This window comes from Lolium perenne, chromosome 7 (genome assembly GCF_019359855.2).
Source record: "Lolium perenne isolate Kyuss_39 chromosome 7, Kyuss_2.0, whole genome shotgun sequence".
Taxonomy (NCBI): domain Eukaryota; kingdom Viridiplantae; phylum Streptophyta; class Magnoliopsida; order Poales; family Poaceae; genus Lolium; species Lolium perenne.
Genome location: NC_067250.2, coordinates 324,778,718 through 324,796,832, shown reverse-complemented (window position 1 = coordinate 324,796,832; position 18,115 = coordinate 324,778,718).

Below are 18,115 nucleotides of genomic sequence, written 5' to 3'. Positions count from 1 at the left end.
GGATGGTCGGAGCTGGCCGGACGATGGCGGGGAGTGCGGTGGTGCGCTCGGACATGCTCACAGAGAACAAGAAAAAGAGAAGAGGGGGAAAGCAGAGGTGGCGGCGGTGAGGAAGGAAAAGGGAGGGGAGTTGGTAGCGCTAGGGTTTGGAGGGGAGATAAGGAGGGGGGAAAACGAGTGGGAGCGGACGGGAGCGAGGACCACAGCATCACGCTCCCGGCGTGATCTCTCGATGGGGAAGACGACAACAGGAGCGGCTCCTCTCACCGAAGGGGTATGGGCCAGGAGTGAGAGCGGGCTGAGTTGACTTGGGCCGCCGGGGAGAAGGGAAAAAGGCCAGGAGGAGAGAGGGGAAACTGGGCCAAGGAGAGGAAGAGCAACCTAGGTCAGGTTAGGGTTTTTTTTTCAAAATGTTTTGTTTTTCTTTCTTCTTCCAAAACCTTTGATTATAAAACTGTTTTGAAACATTTTCAAACTTCAAAACAAAGAAACATTTTATTTTGAGTTTGTAAACATTTAAAATAGGTTAACTCTTTTATAGTTTTGTTTTGCTAGGGTTTTATTAAATGAAAAGAAAGAGGAGGTTTAATTATAAGAACCATATGAGAGGGAAAAGAAAATAATTTTTATTTAAAATAATTTTATTTGATAAGAACTTGTGGATGACATGATGCATATGCCATGATGATGCATAAAAGAAAAACAACAAACAAGATCTATTATGGGTACTACCCGGGGACGTTACACAATGTTCTATTCACCACCTCAGTTTGACCATCAGTTTGGGGATGACAAGTAGTGCTGAAAAATAGCTTCGTCCCCAGCTTTCTCCAAAGCGTCTTCCAGAAGTAGCTTATGAACTTCACGTCACGATCAGAAACAATAGTCTTCGGGACTCCATGTAGACGTACAATCTCCCTGAAAAACAGGTTAGCAATATGCGACGCATCGTCGCTATTGTGGCAGGCAATAAAGTGTGACATCTTAGAGAATCTATCCACTACCACAAATATAGAATCATGGCCTCTCTTAGTACACGGCAAACCCAATACAAAATCCATACTAATATCCTCCCAAGGTGTAGTAGGTGCCGGTAAAGGAGTATACAAACCGTGAGGCTTCAGCTTGGACTTGGACTTGTTGCAAGTAATGCATCTCTTCACATACCTGTCCACATCCCGCCTCATCTTTGGCCAATAAAAGTGGTCAGCTAGCATGAATAGCGTCTTCTCACGCCCAAAGTGACTCATCAAACCTCCAGCATGTGATTCCTGCAATAAGAGCAAACGCACAGACGATTCTGGAACACATAGTTTGTTAGCTCTAAACAAGAACCCATCATGTATGTGATATTTCTCCCAAGCTTTACCAATAGCACACAAGCGATATGGTTCAGCAAAATCATGATCAGTAGCATATAAATCACATAGTATCTCTAATCCAGGAATTTTAACATCAAGTTGAGTTAATAGCATGTTCTTCCTAGATAGAGTATCAGCAACAATATTATCTTTTCCCTTCTTATGCTTAATAATGTATGGAAAAGACTCAATGAACTCAACCCACTTAGCAAGATGCCTATGCAAGTTAGATTGAGCTTTCAGATATTTCAAAGCTTCATGATCAGAATGTATGATAAATTCTTTTGGCCACAAATAATGTTGCCAAACCTCAAGAACTCTAATTAAAAAATACAATTCTTTATCATATATAGGATAGTTCAACTTAGCACCAGAAAGTTTCTCAGAAAAATATGCAATTGGGCGACCCTCTTGCATTAACACACCACCAATTCCAATACCACTAGCATCACATTCAATCTCAAATTGCTTATTGAAATCAGGAAGTGCAAGCAACGGTGCAGAAGTTAACAATCGTTTCAGTTCATCAAAAGCATGATCTTGGGCTGCGCCCCACTCAAATGCAACACCATTTTTAGTCAATTCATTCAAAGGTGCAGCAATAGTACTAAAATTGGGCACAAATCTTCTATAAAACCCAGCTAGACCATGGAAACTTCTTATTTGACTCACATTCATGGGAGTAGGCCAATTTTGAATTGCTTCAATTTTAGATGAATCTACCTCTACTCCATGCTTAGAGACAACATAACCCAGAAATATGACCTTATCTTTGCAAAATATGCACTTCTCAAGATTACCATAAAGTTGATTATCACGCAACACTTGCAAAACATGTCGAATATGCATAGTATGATCAGATTCATTGCGGCTGTAGATTAATATGTCATCAAAATACACAACCACAAACTTGCCAATAAAATCACGCAAAACATAGTTCATCAGTCTCATGAAAGTGCTAGGTGCATTAGTTAAACCAAAAGGCATTACTAACCACTCATATAAACCAAATTTTGTTTTAAAGGCAGTTTTCCATTCATCCCCCTCTTTCATCCTAATTTGATGATAACCACTACGCAAATCAATCTTAGAGAAAACAGCAGCACCACTCAATTCATCTAGCATATCCTCTAAACGGGGAATAGGATGACGATATCGAATAGTAATGTTGTTGATCGCTCTACAATCTACACACATGCGCCATGTACCATCTTTCTTAGGAACTAGAATAACAGGAACGGCACAAGGACTAAGGCTTATGCGGATATAACCTTTGTCGAGTAGCGCTTGTACTTGCTTCTGTATTTCCTTCGTCTCTTCGGGGTTCGTCCTGTATGGTGCCCTATTGGGCAGCGAAGCTCCGGGGATCAAGTCAATTTGATGCTCAATACCACGCAATGGTGGTAATCCCACTGGCACCTCCTCCGGAAACACATCGCTGAATTCCTGCAAAACACTAGAAACACCAAGAGAAATAGGGGTCATGTCGTTAGAAACCAAAACCTCACCCTTGTACATGAGCACAAGAGGCATGGCTGTAGGATCCTCACTAAATTCTCTCATGTCCTCTTTGGTGGCTAATAAGACTAAGGAATTCACTCTCTCACTTTTCGTTATATCACTCACGGCATTACAATTCTCTCGCCTATCTACTGGAGCATCCTCCAAATTTACTTCAACTTTCTGACGAGATTCATTGACAATTTGCTGTGGTGACATAGGCTGCAAGTTAATTTTCTTACCCTTGAACTCCAAGTGATATGTATTGGCACGGCCATTGTGTTGCACAGAACGGTCATAGAGCCATGGCCGACCCAATAATAGGTGACACACCGTCATAGGAACCACATCAAAATCAATGGAATCCTTATATGGTCCAATCTCAAAATCAACACGCACCATGTGGTTTACCTTCATCTCACCATTGTCACTCAACCACTAAATATAGTATCGATGCGGGTGCGGTAGATACTTCAATTTCAGCTTGGTACACAACTCCTTGCTTGCTAAATTGTGGCAACTCCCGCCATCAATAATGACCTTGCAAGCCTTGTCAGGACCAACTAAAGCCTTTGTTTGGAACAAATTGCAGCGCTGAGTAGATGCACTTGGCAACACATTAAGAGCACGCTGAGACACAACAATAGTGCGAGCTTCAGACGGATAAGCATCTACACCATCACTGTCATAGTCATCGTCTTCTGGAGCATATGGATCAGCATCATCTCTAGTCTCATATTCATTGTCCTCATTGATAAACATGACCTTGCGGCTAGGACAATCTCTCTTGAAGTGACCCTTGCCACCACATGTATGACAAGCCATATCACGGTTGCGCGCAGTAGACATGCTAGAACCACTTGTACTTGCAGCAGGTTCAGACTTCTTTGTGTTAGACACATTGGAGTCCGGCTTGCTAGATGAAGTAGCAAACGGTGCGGAGCGCGAAGATGGCGCCGGCGCCGTAGATGGGGGCGCCCTAGGCGTGTAACGCCCAGCTCCCGTAGCACGACCTTTGATTTGCGCTTCTTCAGCCAACTGTGCTTCAGCTTCTCTTGCATGATGTAACAACTCATTAATAGTGGTGTAATTGTGATGTCGAACAATGCCTTTGATATCATACTTCAAACCATGTAGAAAACGCTGCATTGTCATCTGAAGTGACTCACGGACACGGCCACGCTGCATAAGCATCTCCATCTCCATGAAATAAGTATCAACATCCTTCACACCTTGTCTCAAGAGGGTCAACTTATCAAATATAGACCGCAAATAATTAGTGGGAACAAAACGAGCTTGCATAATAGCCTTCATCTCGCGCCATGAAAGAACTGGCAACTCGTTATCTTCCTGACGAGCACGTGTAACTCCATCCCACCAACGCAATGCATAGCCATCAAATTCTGAGGAAGCAAGCTTAACCTTCATGTCTTCAGTATAGTCATGTAAGCGCCATAACTTCTCTATTTTCAGCTCCCAAGTGAGGTATTCTTCAACATCAGCACCTCCTTCAAACTTGGGTATTGAGAACTTTGGCGTACCCAAAACATCGCCTTGTTGTTGTGGAGGAACACGGCGAGCTCCGAGTTCAACAAAGCCACGACCACGGTTACCACGTCCAACACCACGACCAGCACCACGCACTTCATCTTGAAGCTCAGCATCTTCATCCTCATGGTGTTGTTGTTGGGTCAAATTCTCCACAGCTAGAGTCAAAGCTTGAATATTGCGCTGAATATCCGTCATTTGATCTTGCATTGCATTGACGGTCTCATTAGTAGTATCCAGCTTCTTGGCGACCTCCTGAACGGTCCCCTTAAGTTCTTCGTCCTGATCGCGGAATTCATGTCGCATCTCATTACGAAGAGCTTCATACTCCCTCCATGTCATAACATCAGCGGCATCCTTGTTTTTCTGGTTAACAATTTTAGCATCACTAGAAGACATGGTTAGTAGGTTAGTGCACTAAAACAAAAATCTTTGGTGGTACTCTCACAACTCACTCAAAACTGATAAGAAAAGGAAATCTTACCGCTCCAAAGTGAATTAGTGTTGCTTACCAACTTGGATGGACAAACTAGTGCACGGATGTAGTGAAACGAATATCAAGGGTATAAGAACAAATCACACGACAAAGCAGGATATATGTGGGGCTGTAGGTGGGCTACCTATTTGCACCAATAACAAGCTCTAGCGCTGACCGTAGACAACCAATGATACTCACACAAGGCGATAAATGTGGCAATGCAACTATATGGAAGAATAGGTTGCAATGCACTCGAGAGACACTAGCAAAGCTCAACGAAACAGGTACAAAATTGCTCAACTACAGGTGCAGAAAAGTAAACTAGGCCTTCACTTGATCTTACTAGCACTGTACTTTTTCTCTTTTTTTTTGATTCACTTTTTCTTTTTCTCTATTTTTCACGGTTACTGTAGCTGCAGTAAATTTTTTTTTGGACTTTTGGACTCTACTCCTTGTAACACGGCCAACAGAAATTGCACAGCACCAAAAACCTAACGAGCAGCCCGTCAAGCGGTAAAACTAGTCTCTTTTGAGAAAGTTCCTAGTCACTTATATCGAAAGGCTGTGTCTATGGTTGGGAACAAGCATACAGTGTGCTATGTGGACTCAGAGTAACAAAAACTGAAACTAGATGATAGTGGAAACACAAACCCTAACAATACTAGATGGAAGAAAAAGATACGCAAAAACAACTACGAAAAGCAACTAAAAACTCGAAATTAGTGCAATCTAAGGCTATGGCAAACCCTAACCCTAACTTTTTTGGCTTTTTCTGGATAGGAAACACTCACAACTCAACTATGGGGTGGATTGTGGATGGCTTACCGAGGAAAACTAAAATCTGATACCAAGATGATAAGGGGTGGCCCGATCTTCTCAGTAAGTAACGGTGGTGATGATGATCACGCGATGAACACAGTGGAGATATATGATGATGAAGTGGATGATAACTTGTATGATGCAACGAAGTCTCTCGATTGATCCCTGTCGCCAATGCAACAGCTCTCAACCCTGCAAGATATTCGCAACTCCACACACTTGCGCACGTAGTCGCCGACCACGAAGCGGTAAGTTGCAACCGTCTAATTCCCAATGGAACAGCAGATCACACAAGACTTTCAGGGGTTTACACCAAATCAATGCAATATGGTGTAGAAATTCGATAGAGTTGCAAAGCAATCAACTATGAACTAGGGTTTATCTTAAACGTGGTCTAAACCTAATTTAGGGGCGTCCTGGGCACTTATATAGGGGTTCAGGACGACCAGGGGTCGAAAAGATACATAGAAAACCGACCTAGATCGGATCTGGTCGAGACAGACTCGGAGTCGGCCGGTCAGGGGGCCGGTCGACCGGGTCTGGGACCGGGCGGTCCGGTCGAAACCGGGCCTGGCACCGGGTGCTGACCGGAATAAGGGTCCTGGAACCCTGGAAGTGGCCCGGATGGCACCGGCTGAGGGCCCGGTCGGCGCCGGGCTGACCCGGCGTGGCGCCCGGTTGGACCGGGCCTGGGACCGGGCGCGCCGGCGTGGCGGCCGGTCAGACCGGGCCTGGCGCCGGCCTGGACTTCGTCTTCTTCCCTCGCGCATGCCTCCCGCTCCTCCCTCGCGCGTCCATATGATGTCTTCATGTCCAGCTTCATGTCCAGCTCCATGTCCAGCTCCATGTCCAGCTTCACGTCCAGCTGCTCCTCTCCTCCTCGTGCGATGCTTGCTCCCTCTTCATACCTGATCATACATAAGTAATAGGACTTAGGCAGTATAAAGTTCTCATCGATCAAAGTATCGCTTAGGAACAAGTTCACCTGTTGCTTGAGTAGTTTCGCACGAGCCCTTGTAATAGGTCCAATCCTGACTTCATTGGACTTGAGCTTCACAGCAGCATCGTCTTCATCTTGCAATGACGGAGGTAGTAGTGTAGTAGTAGGGATGTCCTCATCACCTACATAAGTACTTGGCTTTCTAACGAAACTATGACTGAACCCTAGCTACTTATGTTCTAAGATTAGGGAATTGATTTCCTTCTACTTCTCAAATCCAAGCATCATCATTATTTTGATAGTACTAGCTTGCCGGTTAGAACGGCACATTGGACACAAGTTGAGGGTGTCCTGACAAAATGAGAAGGAAACGAATAACAATCCCACGGAAAACTTATCTTTTACTAATATCATATGAATCAAGGCATGCAAATCATTACGCAACCAAGAACCAAGTTACTATAAAGTATGATCCTAGCTCCACATTAAATTCAACCCCGCGGGGTGGATGGCAAAATGATTGCACAAAATCTACTTACAGAAATTGTGTCAAACATCGTAAGGATAAACTTGGTCTCTGTACATAGGTGAATCTGAGTTTTTATAATAAATTTTGCTCCGGGGCTTTTGCCTCACAGTCCTGGGTTAAAAAAAAGAAGGATAAACTTCAATCACACAGAATGTCAAATCACATTAAAAGAGAATGGAGTTCAAGAAATAAAAAGGAGTTCAAAAAATAAAAAAGCCCATTAGCAGATGAGTGGCAAATTAAAATGACCATACATTTAGTTGCACATGCTGATACTACAAAACTTAGTTGAACATCCTATGCATGTAAAACACAAAATTATCTTTCACTATGATCCAGCTAGTACTTGGTACTCAATTAGGAAAATCATAGTTGAACATATAACACGCAAGATAAAAAAAAGAGGTCATTTTTTGCGGATGATACATAACTAGAGTCCTCTAGAACAAGGTATTCCCCAAATAAACTACACACGAAAATGCACCCAGTAGGGAGCCTAGTTAGTACATACACATTATAATTGGGCATTATATTGAACCATGAGGATACAAAGAAAAATGAATACACAAAATCTCCTTAGAGCATTAGCAAACAAAAAAACTAAGAAAGATAAAAATAATCACATATCAATCCCCAGTGCAAACCCTAACCTTAGCATTTTGAATCAGTAACATATAACAAAATCCCTCTAAAAAGCCAACCCTAAATCAGAATTACCACCTAGCATTCACGAATAGAAGAGGACAGACTATAGGGAAAAAGACCCCCAGATCAGCAGAACCAACAGGAACATATCTATTGCCAATCAACCAATACAACGATAGGGAAATCGCAAAAAGAAAGAAAGAGGAATGGAACTTGGATTTTCTAACCAACGAAGACATGTTGGCTGATGACTGCAAGTGTATAGTTCAGTTGTAGCTAGTTTCAAAAAGAAATATATCGAACCACGAGGAGCTACTAGTTAAGGTCTTTATGCCCCTTGCTACTATCTATTAAGGGCTACTTGTAAACCGTTCTTTAATCTCAAATAAGGATGTTTCTAAAGATTGTTGTAATTGGTTGTAAGGAAGTAAACAAAGCAATAAGTAATAAGCGTAGTGAGAAATGGAATGGAACTCAATAAGACAAAGTGTTCTCGGAGATTATTGGATCCACCTCTAGCATTAAGATTAATGTTAATCAAGATAAACTATGTTTTTACGTGTGGAGGGAGCTCCATAACAAGATGCGCCCAGAAAAACCACCGGTCATCGTATCTCTAAATAACCACAGCGGCTAGCCTTTTACAAACCCCATATTGATTATCTCAATTAAGGGTTTCCCCATGGTTATCGATATGAGCTTGGTGAGTCCCCCTTTATCCCACTCTTTCATATGATAAAGTGTCGCCACGGTAATGTCACTTCTCGCAATACACTTTATCATACTTCAAAGGGTAGTTCTCTCTCTAGTCCAAAATGCAAATATTACATGGTGCACTTCATATAACATCAAGAGAGAGAACTAACACCATTCATATATTAAAACCATAGATCATCTTTGATTCATCTCATATTCATGCTAGGGTTTCTCCATATCCCCAAGAACTAATGGAACTACTCACACATGAAGACAATCAAGAACATCATCATAATATTAGGAATGTAAATGAGATAGTGGTATGAATTTAAATACAAATCCACAATATCAATCAAGATCACAACTATGGTTGAAGGGGAATGAAATCGGTGATGGTGATAGAGATGTAGCGGTTGATGATGAAGGGGTTGATGCCTTGTCCTCCAATGATCCGGTCCTCTTCCAAGTTTCTCCTCTAGATATATCCCAGAGCACTAGTAGAAAACGGGTCTTTTATTCGGAGCTGCAAAGAGCAGCGCCGTAATATAATTCGGGACTATTGCAAGCAATAGTCCCGGTTCCAATGGCTAAAACGCCCGGCAAAATCTAATCCCGGTTCGATCGAGACCTTTAGTCCCGGTTGGTATCACCAACCGGGACTAAAGGAGATGCGGCGGGTGCGATCACCTTTAATCCCGGTTGGTATCACCAACCGGGACTAAAGGTCCATCTCTATATATACCTAGCCCTGCCCAAGGTTGTGAGCCACACTTAGTTTTTTCCCTTCCAAGCACAAGAGGTTTATGTTGGTTGGCTTTCTCTTCTTATGCACAAGAGGTGTTTGATGAAATGGCTCAAAGCATGTTTCACTTGAGTTCACACAGTACAAATATGATATGAAGTGCCAAAGCCACACTTAAGCTTTCTCCTCCTTTTTTCCTTCTCGGTCAAGGTTAATAACTTTATCCTTTCATCCGTCATTGATAAAATGCATGTTTCGATGTACATCGCTTCACTATTCATGATGTTCTGTAATGGTTTTTGATGTACTTAATTGTATAATGCAGATGAGCCAGCAATGGATGTACGTTCACCGACGCAGTGACAAGTACATTGAGGGCCTAAAAAAATTTCTCCAAGTCACCCTGGAAAACAAATGGGAAGGTTTTATGTGGTGTCCATGTGTTGTCTGTCAGAATAAGAAGGATTACTCTTCCTCGGACACCCTTCACATCCACCTGCTTCAGTCTGATTTCATGCCCAGCTATAATTGTTTGACCAAGCACGGAGAAAGAGGGGTTATGATGGAAGACAATGAATAAGAAGAAGAAGAGGATACTGCAGAAGATCAGGAGGCATCAGATGAGCCTGCTGATGATCTTGCTCGGGCCATTGCTGATGCAAAGAGAGATTGTGAAACTGAAAAGGAGAGGTTGAAGTTCGAACATATGTTAAAGGATCACAAGAAATTGTTATACCCAACTTGCGAAGATGGCCAGAAAAAGCTTGGTAGCTCACTGGAATTGTTGCAATAGAAGGCACAGAACGGTGTGACCGACAAGGGATTTGAAAAGTTGCTGAAAATAATGAAGAAGCAGCTTCCAAGGGGTAACGAATTGCCCGCCAGTACGTACGAAGCGAAGAAGATTGTCTGCCCTCTTAGATTAGACGTGCAGAAGATACATGCATGTATTAATGACTGCATCCTCTACCGCAGAGAGGAGTACGAGAATTTGGATGCATGCCTGGTATGCACTACATTGCGGTATAAGATCAGGTGAGATGACCCTGGTGATGTTGAGGGCGAACGCCCCAGGAAGAGGGTTCCTGCCAAGGTGATGTGGTATGCTCCTATAATACCACGGTTGAAACGTTTGTTCAGAAACAAAGAGCATGCGAAGCTGTTACGATGGCACAAAGAAAACCGTAAGAAAGATGCAATGTTGAGACACCCCGCTGATGGGTCGCAGTGGAGAAAAATCGAGAGAGTGTTCCCAGACTTTGCAGATGACTCAAGGAACTTAAGGTTTGGTCTAAGTACAAATGGCATGAATCCTTTTGGGGAGCAGAGCTGCAGTCATAGCACCTGGCCTGTGACTCTATGTATCTATAACCTTCCTCCTTGGTTGTGCATGAAGCGGAAGTTCATTATGATGTCAATTCTCATCCAAGGCCCGAAGCAACCTGGCAACAACATTGATGTGTACCTAAGGCCATTAGTTGAAGAACTTTTACAGTTGTGACACAAAGAAGGTGTACATGTGTGGGATGAGCACAAACAGGCGGCATTTGACCTACGAGCGTTGCTTTTCGTAACCATCACACTACAATAAAAGTTGCCATGGCCGACGAACTGAAAGTCACGCCGTGGTTGCTGATGCACCATGCCCGACGATTTTTGCTCTCTCCGTGGTGCATGTCAAAACTTTTTTTTCTCGTTTTTGAGGCCATCTAGCCCGACGTAAACGTGGAAAACATCGCTTATGGTGGCCCGGGACGTGGTGCATGATGAATTCTCGGGTGCGCCGGCCGAGTCAACGTAAATCCGCACCGCCCAAGGATGTAGGGCCCATATGGCAGCCTCTCTAGCATTGTTTTATTCTCGATCGTGCCATCTCGTTCAACATTCTCCGATCGAGCCGTTTACGATGCAGGATCATGGGTCCCGCATGTCATCCTCTATGAACGAAAATTCTTTCTTTTCTTGGATTTTTTTGACCCCTGATTTTTGGCTACTTGCCTTTTTCTTTCGATCCCGTGCCGCCTTGGAAACGTTGAGACCGCTGCTGCAAAATAGGACCCGCATGTCATCCTCTATGAACAATAAACCTTTCCTTTCTTGGAGTTATTTTTGGCACCTGATATTTGGTCAGTTGCCCTTTTCTTTCGATCATGTGCCGCCTCTGAAACGTTGAGACCGCTGCTGCAAAATGGGACCCTCATGTCATCCTCTATGTACAATAAAAGTTTCTTTTCTTGGATTATTTCTGGCTCCTGATATTTGGTCACTTGCCTTTTTCTTTCGATCTCATGCCGCCTTTGAAACGTTGTGGCCGCTGCTGCAAAATGAGACCCGCATGTCATCCTCTATGTACAATAAAAGTTTCTTTTCTTGGATTATTTTTGGCTCCTGATATTTGGTCACTTGCCTTTTCTTTCGATCTCATGCCGCCTCTGAAACGTTGAGTAAGCTGCTGGCTCATGGGACCCGCATGTCATCCTCTATGTACAATCAACTTTCTTTTCTTGGAGTCTTTTTTTTGACCCCCTAATTTCTGGCTACTTCTTTTTTCTTTCGATCTCATGCCGCCTTTGAAACGTTGAGACCGCTGCTGCAAAATGGGACCCGCATGTCATCCTCTATGTACAATAAAAGTTTCTTTTCTTGGATTATTTTTGACTCCTGATATTTTGTCACTTACCTTTTTCTTTCGATCTCATGCCACCTATGAAACGTTGAGTAAGCTGCTGGCTCATGGGACCCGCATGTCATCCTCTATGTACAATAAAAGTTTATTTTCTTGGATTATTTTTGGCTCCTGATATTTGGTCACTTTCCTTTTTCTTTCGATCTCATGCCGCCTCTGAAACGTTGAGTAAGCTGCTGCAAAATGGGACCCGCATGTCATCCTCTATGTACAATCAATTTTCTTTTCTTGGATTATTTTTGGCTCCTGATATTTGGTCACTTGCCTTTTTCTTTCGATCTCATGCCGCCTTTGAAACGTTGAGACCGCTACTGCAAAATGGGACCCGCATGTCATCCTCTATGTACAATAAAAGATTCTTTTCTTGGATTATTTTTGGCTCCTGATATTTTGTCACTTGCCTTTTTCTTTCGATCTCATGCCGCCTCTGAAACGTTGAGTAAGCTGCTGGCTCATGGGACCCGCATGTCATCCTCTATGTACAATCAATTTTCTTTTCTTGGAGTTTTTTTTTGACCCCCTAATTTCTGGCTACTTCCTTTTTCTTTCGATCTCATGCCGCCTTTGAAACGTTGAGACCGCTGCTGCAAAATGGGACCCGCATGTCATCCTCTATGTACAATAAAAGTTTCTTTTCTTGGATTATTTTTGGCTCCTGATATTTGGTCACTTGCCTTTTTTTTTCGATCTCATGCCACCTTTGAAACGTTGAGACCGCTGATGCAAAATGGGACCCGCATGTCATCCTCTATGTACAATAAAAGTTTCTTTTCTTGGATTATTTTTGGCTCCTGATATTTTGTCACTTACCTTTTTCTTTCGATCTCATGCCGCCTCTGAAACGTTGAGTAAGCTGCTGGCTCATGGGACCCGCATGTCATCCTCTATGTACAATAAAAGTTTTTTTTCTTGGATTATTTTTGGCCCCTGATATTTGGTCACTTGCCTTTTTCTTTCGATCCCCTGCCGCCTTGGAAACGTTGAGTAAGCTGCTGGCTCATGGGACCCGCATGTCATCCTCTATGTACAATAAAAGTTTCTTTTCTTGGATTATTTTTGGCTCCTGATATTTGGTCACTTGCCTTTTTCTTTCGATCTCATGCCGCCTCTGAAACGTTGAGTAAGCTGCTGCAAAATGGGACCCGCATGCCATCCTCTATTTACAATAAAAGTTTCTTTTATTGGATTATTTTTTGCTCCTGATATTTCGTCACTTGCCTTTTTCTTTCGATCTCATGCCGTCTTTGAAACGTTGAGACCGCTGCTGCAAACTGGGACCCATATGTCATCCTCTATGTACGATAATAGTTTCTTTTCTTGGATTATTTTTGGCTCCTGATATTTGTTCACTTGCCTTTTTCTTTCGATCTCATGCCGCCTCTGAAACATTGAGGAAGCTGCTGGCTCAGGGGTCCCGCATGTCATCCTCTATGTATAATAAAAGTTTCCTTTCTTGGAGTTATTTTTGACCACTAATTTTTGGATACTTCCTTTTTCTTTCGATCCCGTGCCACCTTGGAAACGTTGAGACCGCTCTGCAAAATGGGACCCGCATGTCATCCTCTATGAACAATAAACCTTTCCTTTCTTGGAGTTATTTTTGGCACCTGATATTTGGTCACTTTCCTTTTTCTTTCGATCTAATGCCGCCTCTGAAACGTTGAGGACGCTGCTGGCTCATGGGTCCCGCATGTCATCCTCTATGTACAATAAAAGTTTCCTTTCTTGGAGTTATTTTTGGCTCCTGATATTTGGTCACTTACCTTTTTCTTTCGATCTCATGCCGCCTTTGAAACGTTGAGACCGCTGCTGCAAAATGGGACCCATATGCTCTATGTACAATAGAAGTTACTTTTCTTGGATTATTTTTTGCTCCTGATATTTGGTCACTTGCCTTTTTCTTTCGATCTCATGCCGCCTCTGAAACGTTGAGTAAGCTCCTGGCTCATGGGACCCGCATGTCATCCTCTATGTACAATAAAGTTTCTTTACTTGGATTTTTTTTACCCCCTGATTTTTGGTCACTTGCCTTTTTCTTTCGATCCCGTGCCGCCTTTGAAATTGAGGATGCTGCTGGCTCATGGGTCCCACATGTCAGCCTCTATGAACAATAAACCTTTCCTTTGTTGGATTTATTTTTGACCCCTAATTTCTGGCTATTTGCCTTTTTCTTTTGATCCCCTGCGGCCTTTGAAACGACGAGGACGCTGCTGGCAGGTCGGTCCCACATGTCATCCTCTATGAAGAATAAGAGTTTCCTTTGTTGGATTTATTTTTGACCCCTAATTTCTGGCTATTTGCCTTTTTCTTTTGATCCCCTGCTGCCTTTGAAACGATGAGGATGCTGCTAGCAGATCGGTCCCACATGTCAGGCTCTCTGAACTATAAATGTTTCCTTTCTAGGATTTCTTTTTGACCCCTATTTTCGGGCTACTTGCCTTTTTCTTTGGATCTCCTGCCGCCTTTGAAACGTTGAGGACGCTGCTGGCTCATGGGTCCCACATGGCATCCTCTCTGAACGATAAACCATCATTTCTTGGATTTTTTTCACCCGTGATTTCTGGCTACTTGGTTTTTTCTTTGGATTCCATGCCGTCTTGTTAACGTTGAGGACGCTGCTGTAAAATGGGTCCCACATGTCATCCTCTCTGAACGATAATTGTTTCCTTTCTTGGATTTTTTCCACTGTTGGCCGATGGGTCCTCGATGTCAGCCTCTACATACAAGAAACGTGCGATATCTCGATTATTTTTTGACCCGAGATATTGCGGATGGTTGCCTTTTTTTGATCCCTTACATTTGAATTTACCTTTTAAACTTTGAAGGACGTTGTTGGCATATGGGTCCCACATGTCAGCCTCAGTATACTACAAGAAAGGTGTGATATCTTGATTATTTTTTACTCGTGATATTGCGGGATAATTGCCTTTTTTATCCCTTCCGTTTGATTTTACCTTTTAAACGTTGAGGGACGATGCTGGCCGATGGGTCCTGATGTCAGCCTCGCTGTATAAGAAACTTGAAATATCTTGATTTTTTATCCATGATATTGCGGGATATACTGCTTGCCTTTTTTTTTCTCAATCCCTTCTGATTGACTTTACTTTTAAATGCTGAGGAACGTTGTTTGGTGATGGGTCCCCGATGTCAGCCTCCTTGTACAAGAAACTTGTGATATCTTCGAAGAAAAATTGCCCGTGATATTAGGACTAATTGCTGCAACAACAATGTGCTGAAAGTTTCTGCTAAACATCTTCTTTAATACAGCATCTTCAGATATATTTGGTTCAAAACGCTGCACTTGTTAACGACAGGTTTATCTGTATTATTTTTGCAGACTAATACAAGCTCTTTCGCTCCAAGATCTTGCAAGTTGATAGAATAAATCATGGAATTATTAGGATATGTTTTAAATTTCAAATCCACTTTATGAATTTATAAAAATACCATGATCCATGTGGGTATGGAGCGATCAAGGATTTTCATATTGGGCATGAGCAGTTTCAAAAATTGCAACCCAATAATTCAAAAGAAATAAGAACAACTTTTATGTAGAATCTCCGTGTTTTTTTTTGCCAATCATATGATCTGTGTTTCATTAGAAAAAGGCCGAAATTGCATGAGCAGAAAGGCCCATTTGTAGTTATTGGGCTTCGACCGCCGGAGTAAGTAGGCCAATAGCAATTACCATGTAGATGGCCGTTGGTAACCCAAAAGTGAAATATTGGGCCCAACAAGGGAAGGTTGAACAGTACTTTTTCTATTAGGAAGGTGGTACATGGGGTTATCTTGACAAAAAAAATGGAACATGGGTTGCTGAAGGTTGCCCATTTGCACCTAATATGTTTGTCAGCAGGAGCTTTACCTTCCGCCGCCGCCGCCATGCCTCGTCGCGGGTCGAGCTAGCGGTACGGCGACGTCTCGAGCTCGGGGTACCGCAGCATCCGCGCGCGCCCCAAATTAAGGTACCTATTACGCTGAGATACGTACCGGCGATGAGCACATCGGCCTCGGCACGGCACCTACGATGTCAGAGTCTGCATGTCTCGCTCTGGATTGGCTCGGCTGGCCTTGGGGCAATTACCCCTGACCTCTTCCATGCTCAAGTTTTAGAAATGTTTCTGGCTGTTTTCAACACAGGATCAAATTTGTCGACATGACCATTCTTATGGAATAGCAACGAGATGAATCTCTCAAAACTCTTAAGTTCTGCAATATACACTACAAACAATTGGGGCTTCAATGACGGTATGATACTGACGTTTGAGAAATCCGTCAGCGAATGTCTTTTTCTGTGACGGTGGCGCGTTTTCGCATCACAGGTGGCGTTTTGGGCCGCTCGACCCCAAACATTTGTGACCGGCGAGCTCTAAACGTCAACGATTGTGCAGAAATGAGTGTCGCGGGAGGTGGGCGGCCCGAACTGCGGAGTCAGCAGGGGGGGGGGTCATCACAAGAGCTGGGCTTCGGGCCGGTGAACACACCTGACCCACACTCTGCACGCTTTTGTTCACGTACTTTTCTGTCTGCCCGCACAACAGTCCAAGGCCTGCAGCACTGGGACCCATATTTGTAAGGGGAGACAGCCACTGTCTGCACACATGTACCTGGCCTGTAGCACTGGAGCCCGCATGTCAGGTACCGACACGACCCTCCTGCGTGGGTCCGCCCGTTCCGACAGCCTTCAGGCATGCGAAGTGGACCAGACCTGTCAGTAGGACCAACATGGGCTCCACATGTCAGTTGCCATGCCAAAAAAAATTGCGCACGTGCGATCAAAAGTGTTTGCCTGCCGTCAATTCTGGACGCAAGGCCCCGCAGGTCAGAGCCTGGTGGGACCCTCGTGTGAGAGTTTTGGTGGGTCCGGCATGCCAGAGATCTGTGGGGTCCGCATGTCAGAGCCTGGTGGGTCCAAGCATGCCAGAGCTTGGTGGGCCTAGCCTGTCAAGGTATGGACCCAATATGTCAGAACTTGTGGGGCCCACATGTCAGAGCTTGGTGGGTCCCTAGTCCCATTCCCGTTGGGCCCACATGTAGCCATGGGACCTACTGGATTCACTAGGTGTCCCACCTGTCAGCTACGCGTCGAGGTGTCCTTGTGCCAGATTGGCTGACTAAAGGCCCAAGGCCAATTTATTCCGGTCAAAACAAGACATGCAGAGGAAATTACTGGGCCAAAGGCCAATTTATTCAGGTCAAAACAAGACACGCAGAGGAAATTACTAGGACTAAATTACTTGGCCCAATTTCAATTTATTCAGGTTGAAACAAGACACGCAGAGGAAATTACTGGGCCCAGGGCCAATTTATTCTGGTTGAAAGAAGACACACTGAGTTATTTACTGGCCCTAAATTACTGGGCCCAAGGCCAATTTATTCAGGTTGAAAAAAAATACACAGAAGAGCCCAGATTATATTCAAAGCCGAATAAGGGCCCAATGCCTTATCCTGGAATCGCATCCCCCGGTAACATTGATACAACAAAAGCAGGTCTCTCATTAAAAAAAATGTTCCTAGTAGCAGCACGCGCAGGGCTCTGTGTGACACTTAGAGGTCCCGGCCACAGCCAAACTTGACGGAAAAAAAACTTGCAGAATCTCCCATACCGTCAGTCCGACGGATAGCCATCGTAGTAATCATAGTACGAGAAACCTAGCTCGCCATAAGGCTGCACCCTCTGTAGTTCAGATGACTCGATGGTTCTGCAATACTCGGCCAACATCTCGTTAAGACGGAAAGGGCCTCCATGTTTGTCCAGAGAACCTACTCCATAGCCAAGAACATATTCCGGCTCCTCTTGCCACGAGAGACCCCCGTCATCATAAGCTCTAATCTCGGATAAATTCGCGTAGTAGATGCTGCCGGATTGGACGGTGTGGACCTTGTTGGTGTCAACAGAGATGCACCTGTTCCGGCCGACGAAGATGGAGCGGCTGCCGATGCTTCTGACCGGCTCTAGGACGCGCATTTTGGTGTCCACCTGGTAGACAACATGTTCGCCATTGTAAACCCGCCCTCTCAACACATACAACAGCTCCCCCTCAGACTCCACAAGGTAACACAAATTGGCTGGGTATTGGCCGGGGAGAGTTGGTCCAGAAATGATGGCGCTCATCCTCAGAGTCCTTGCTGAGCGTAGCAATTGAGTTCCTTCATCGGCGGCGTAAGTCA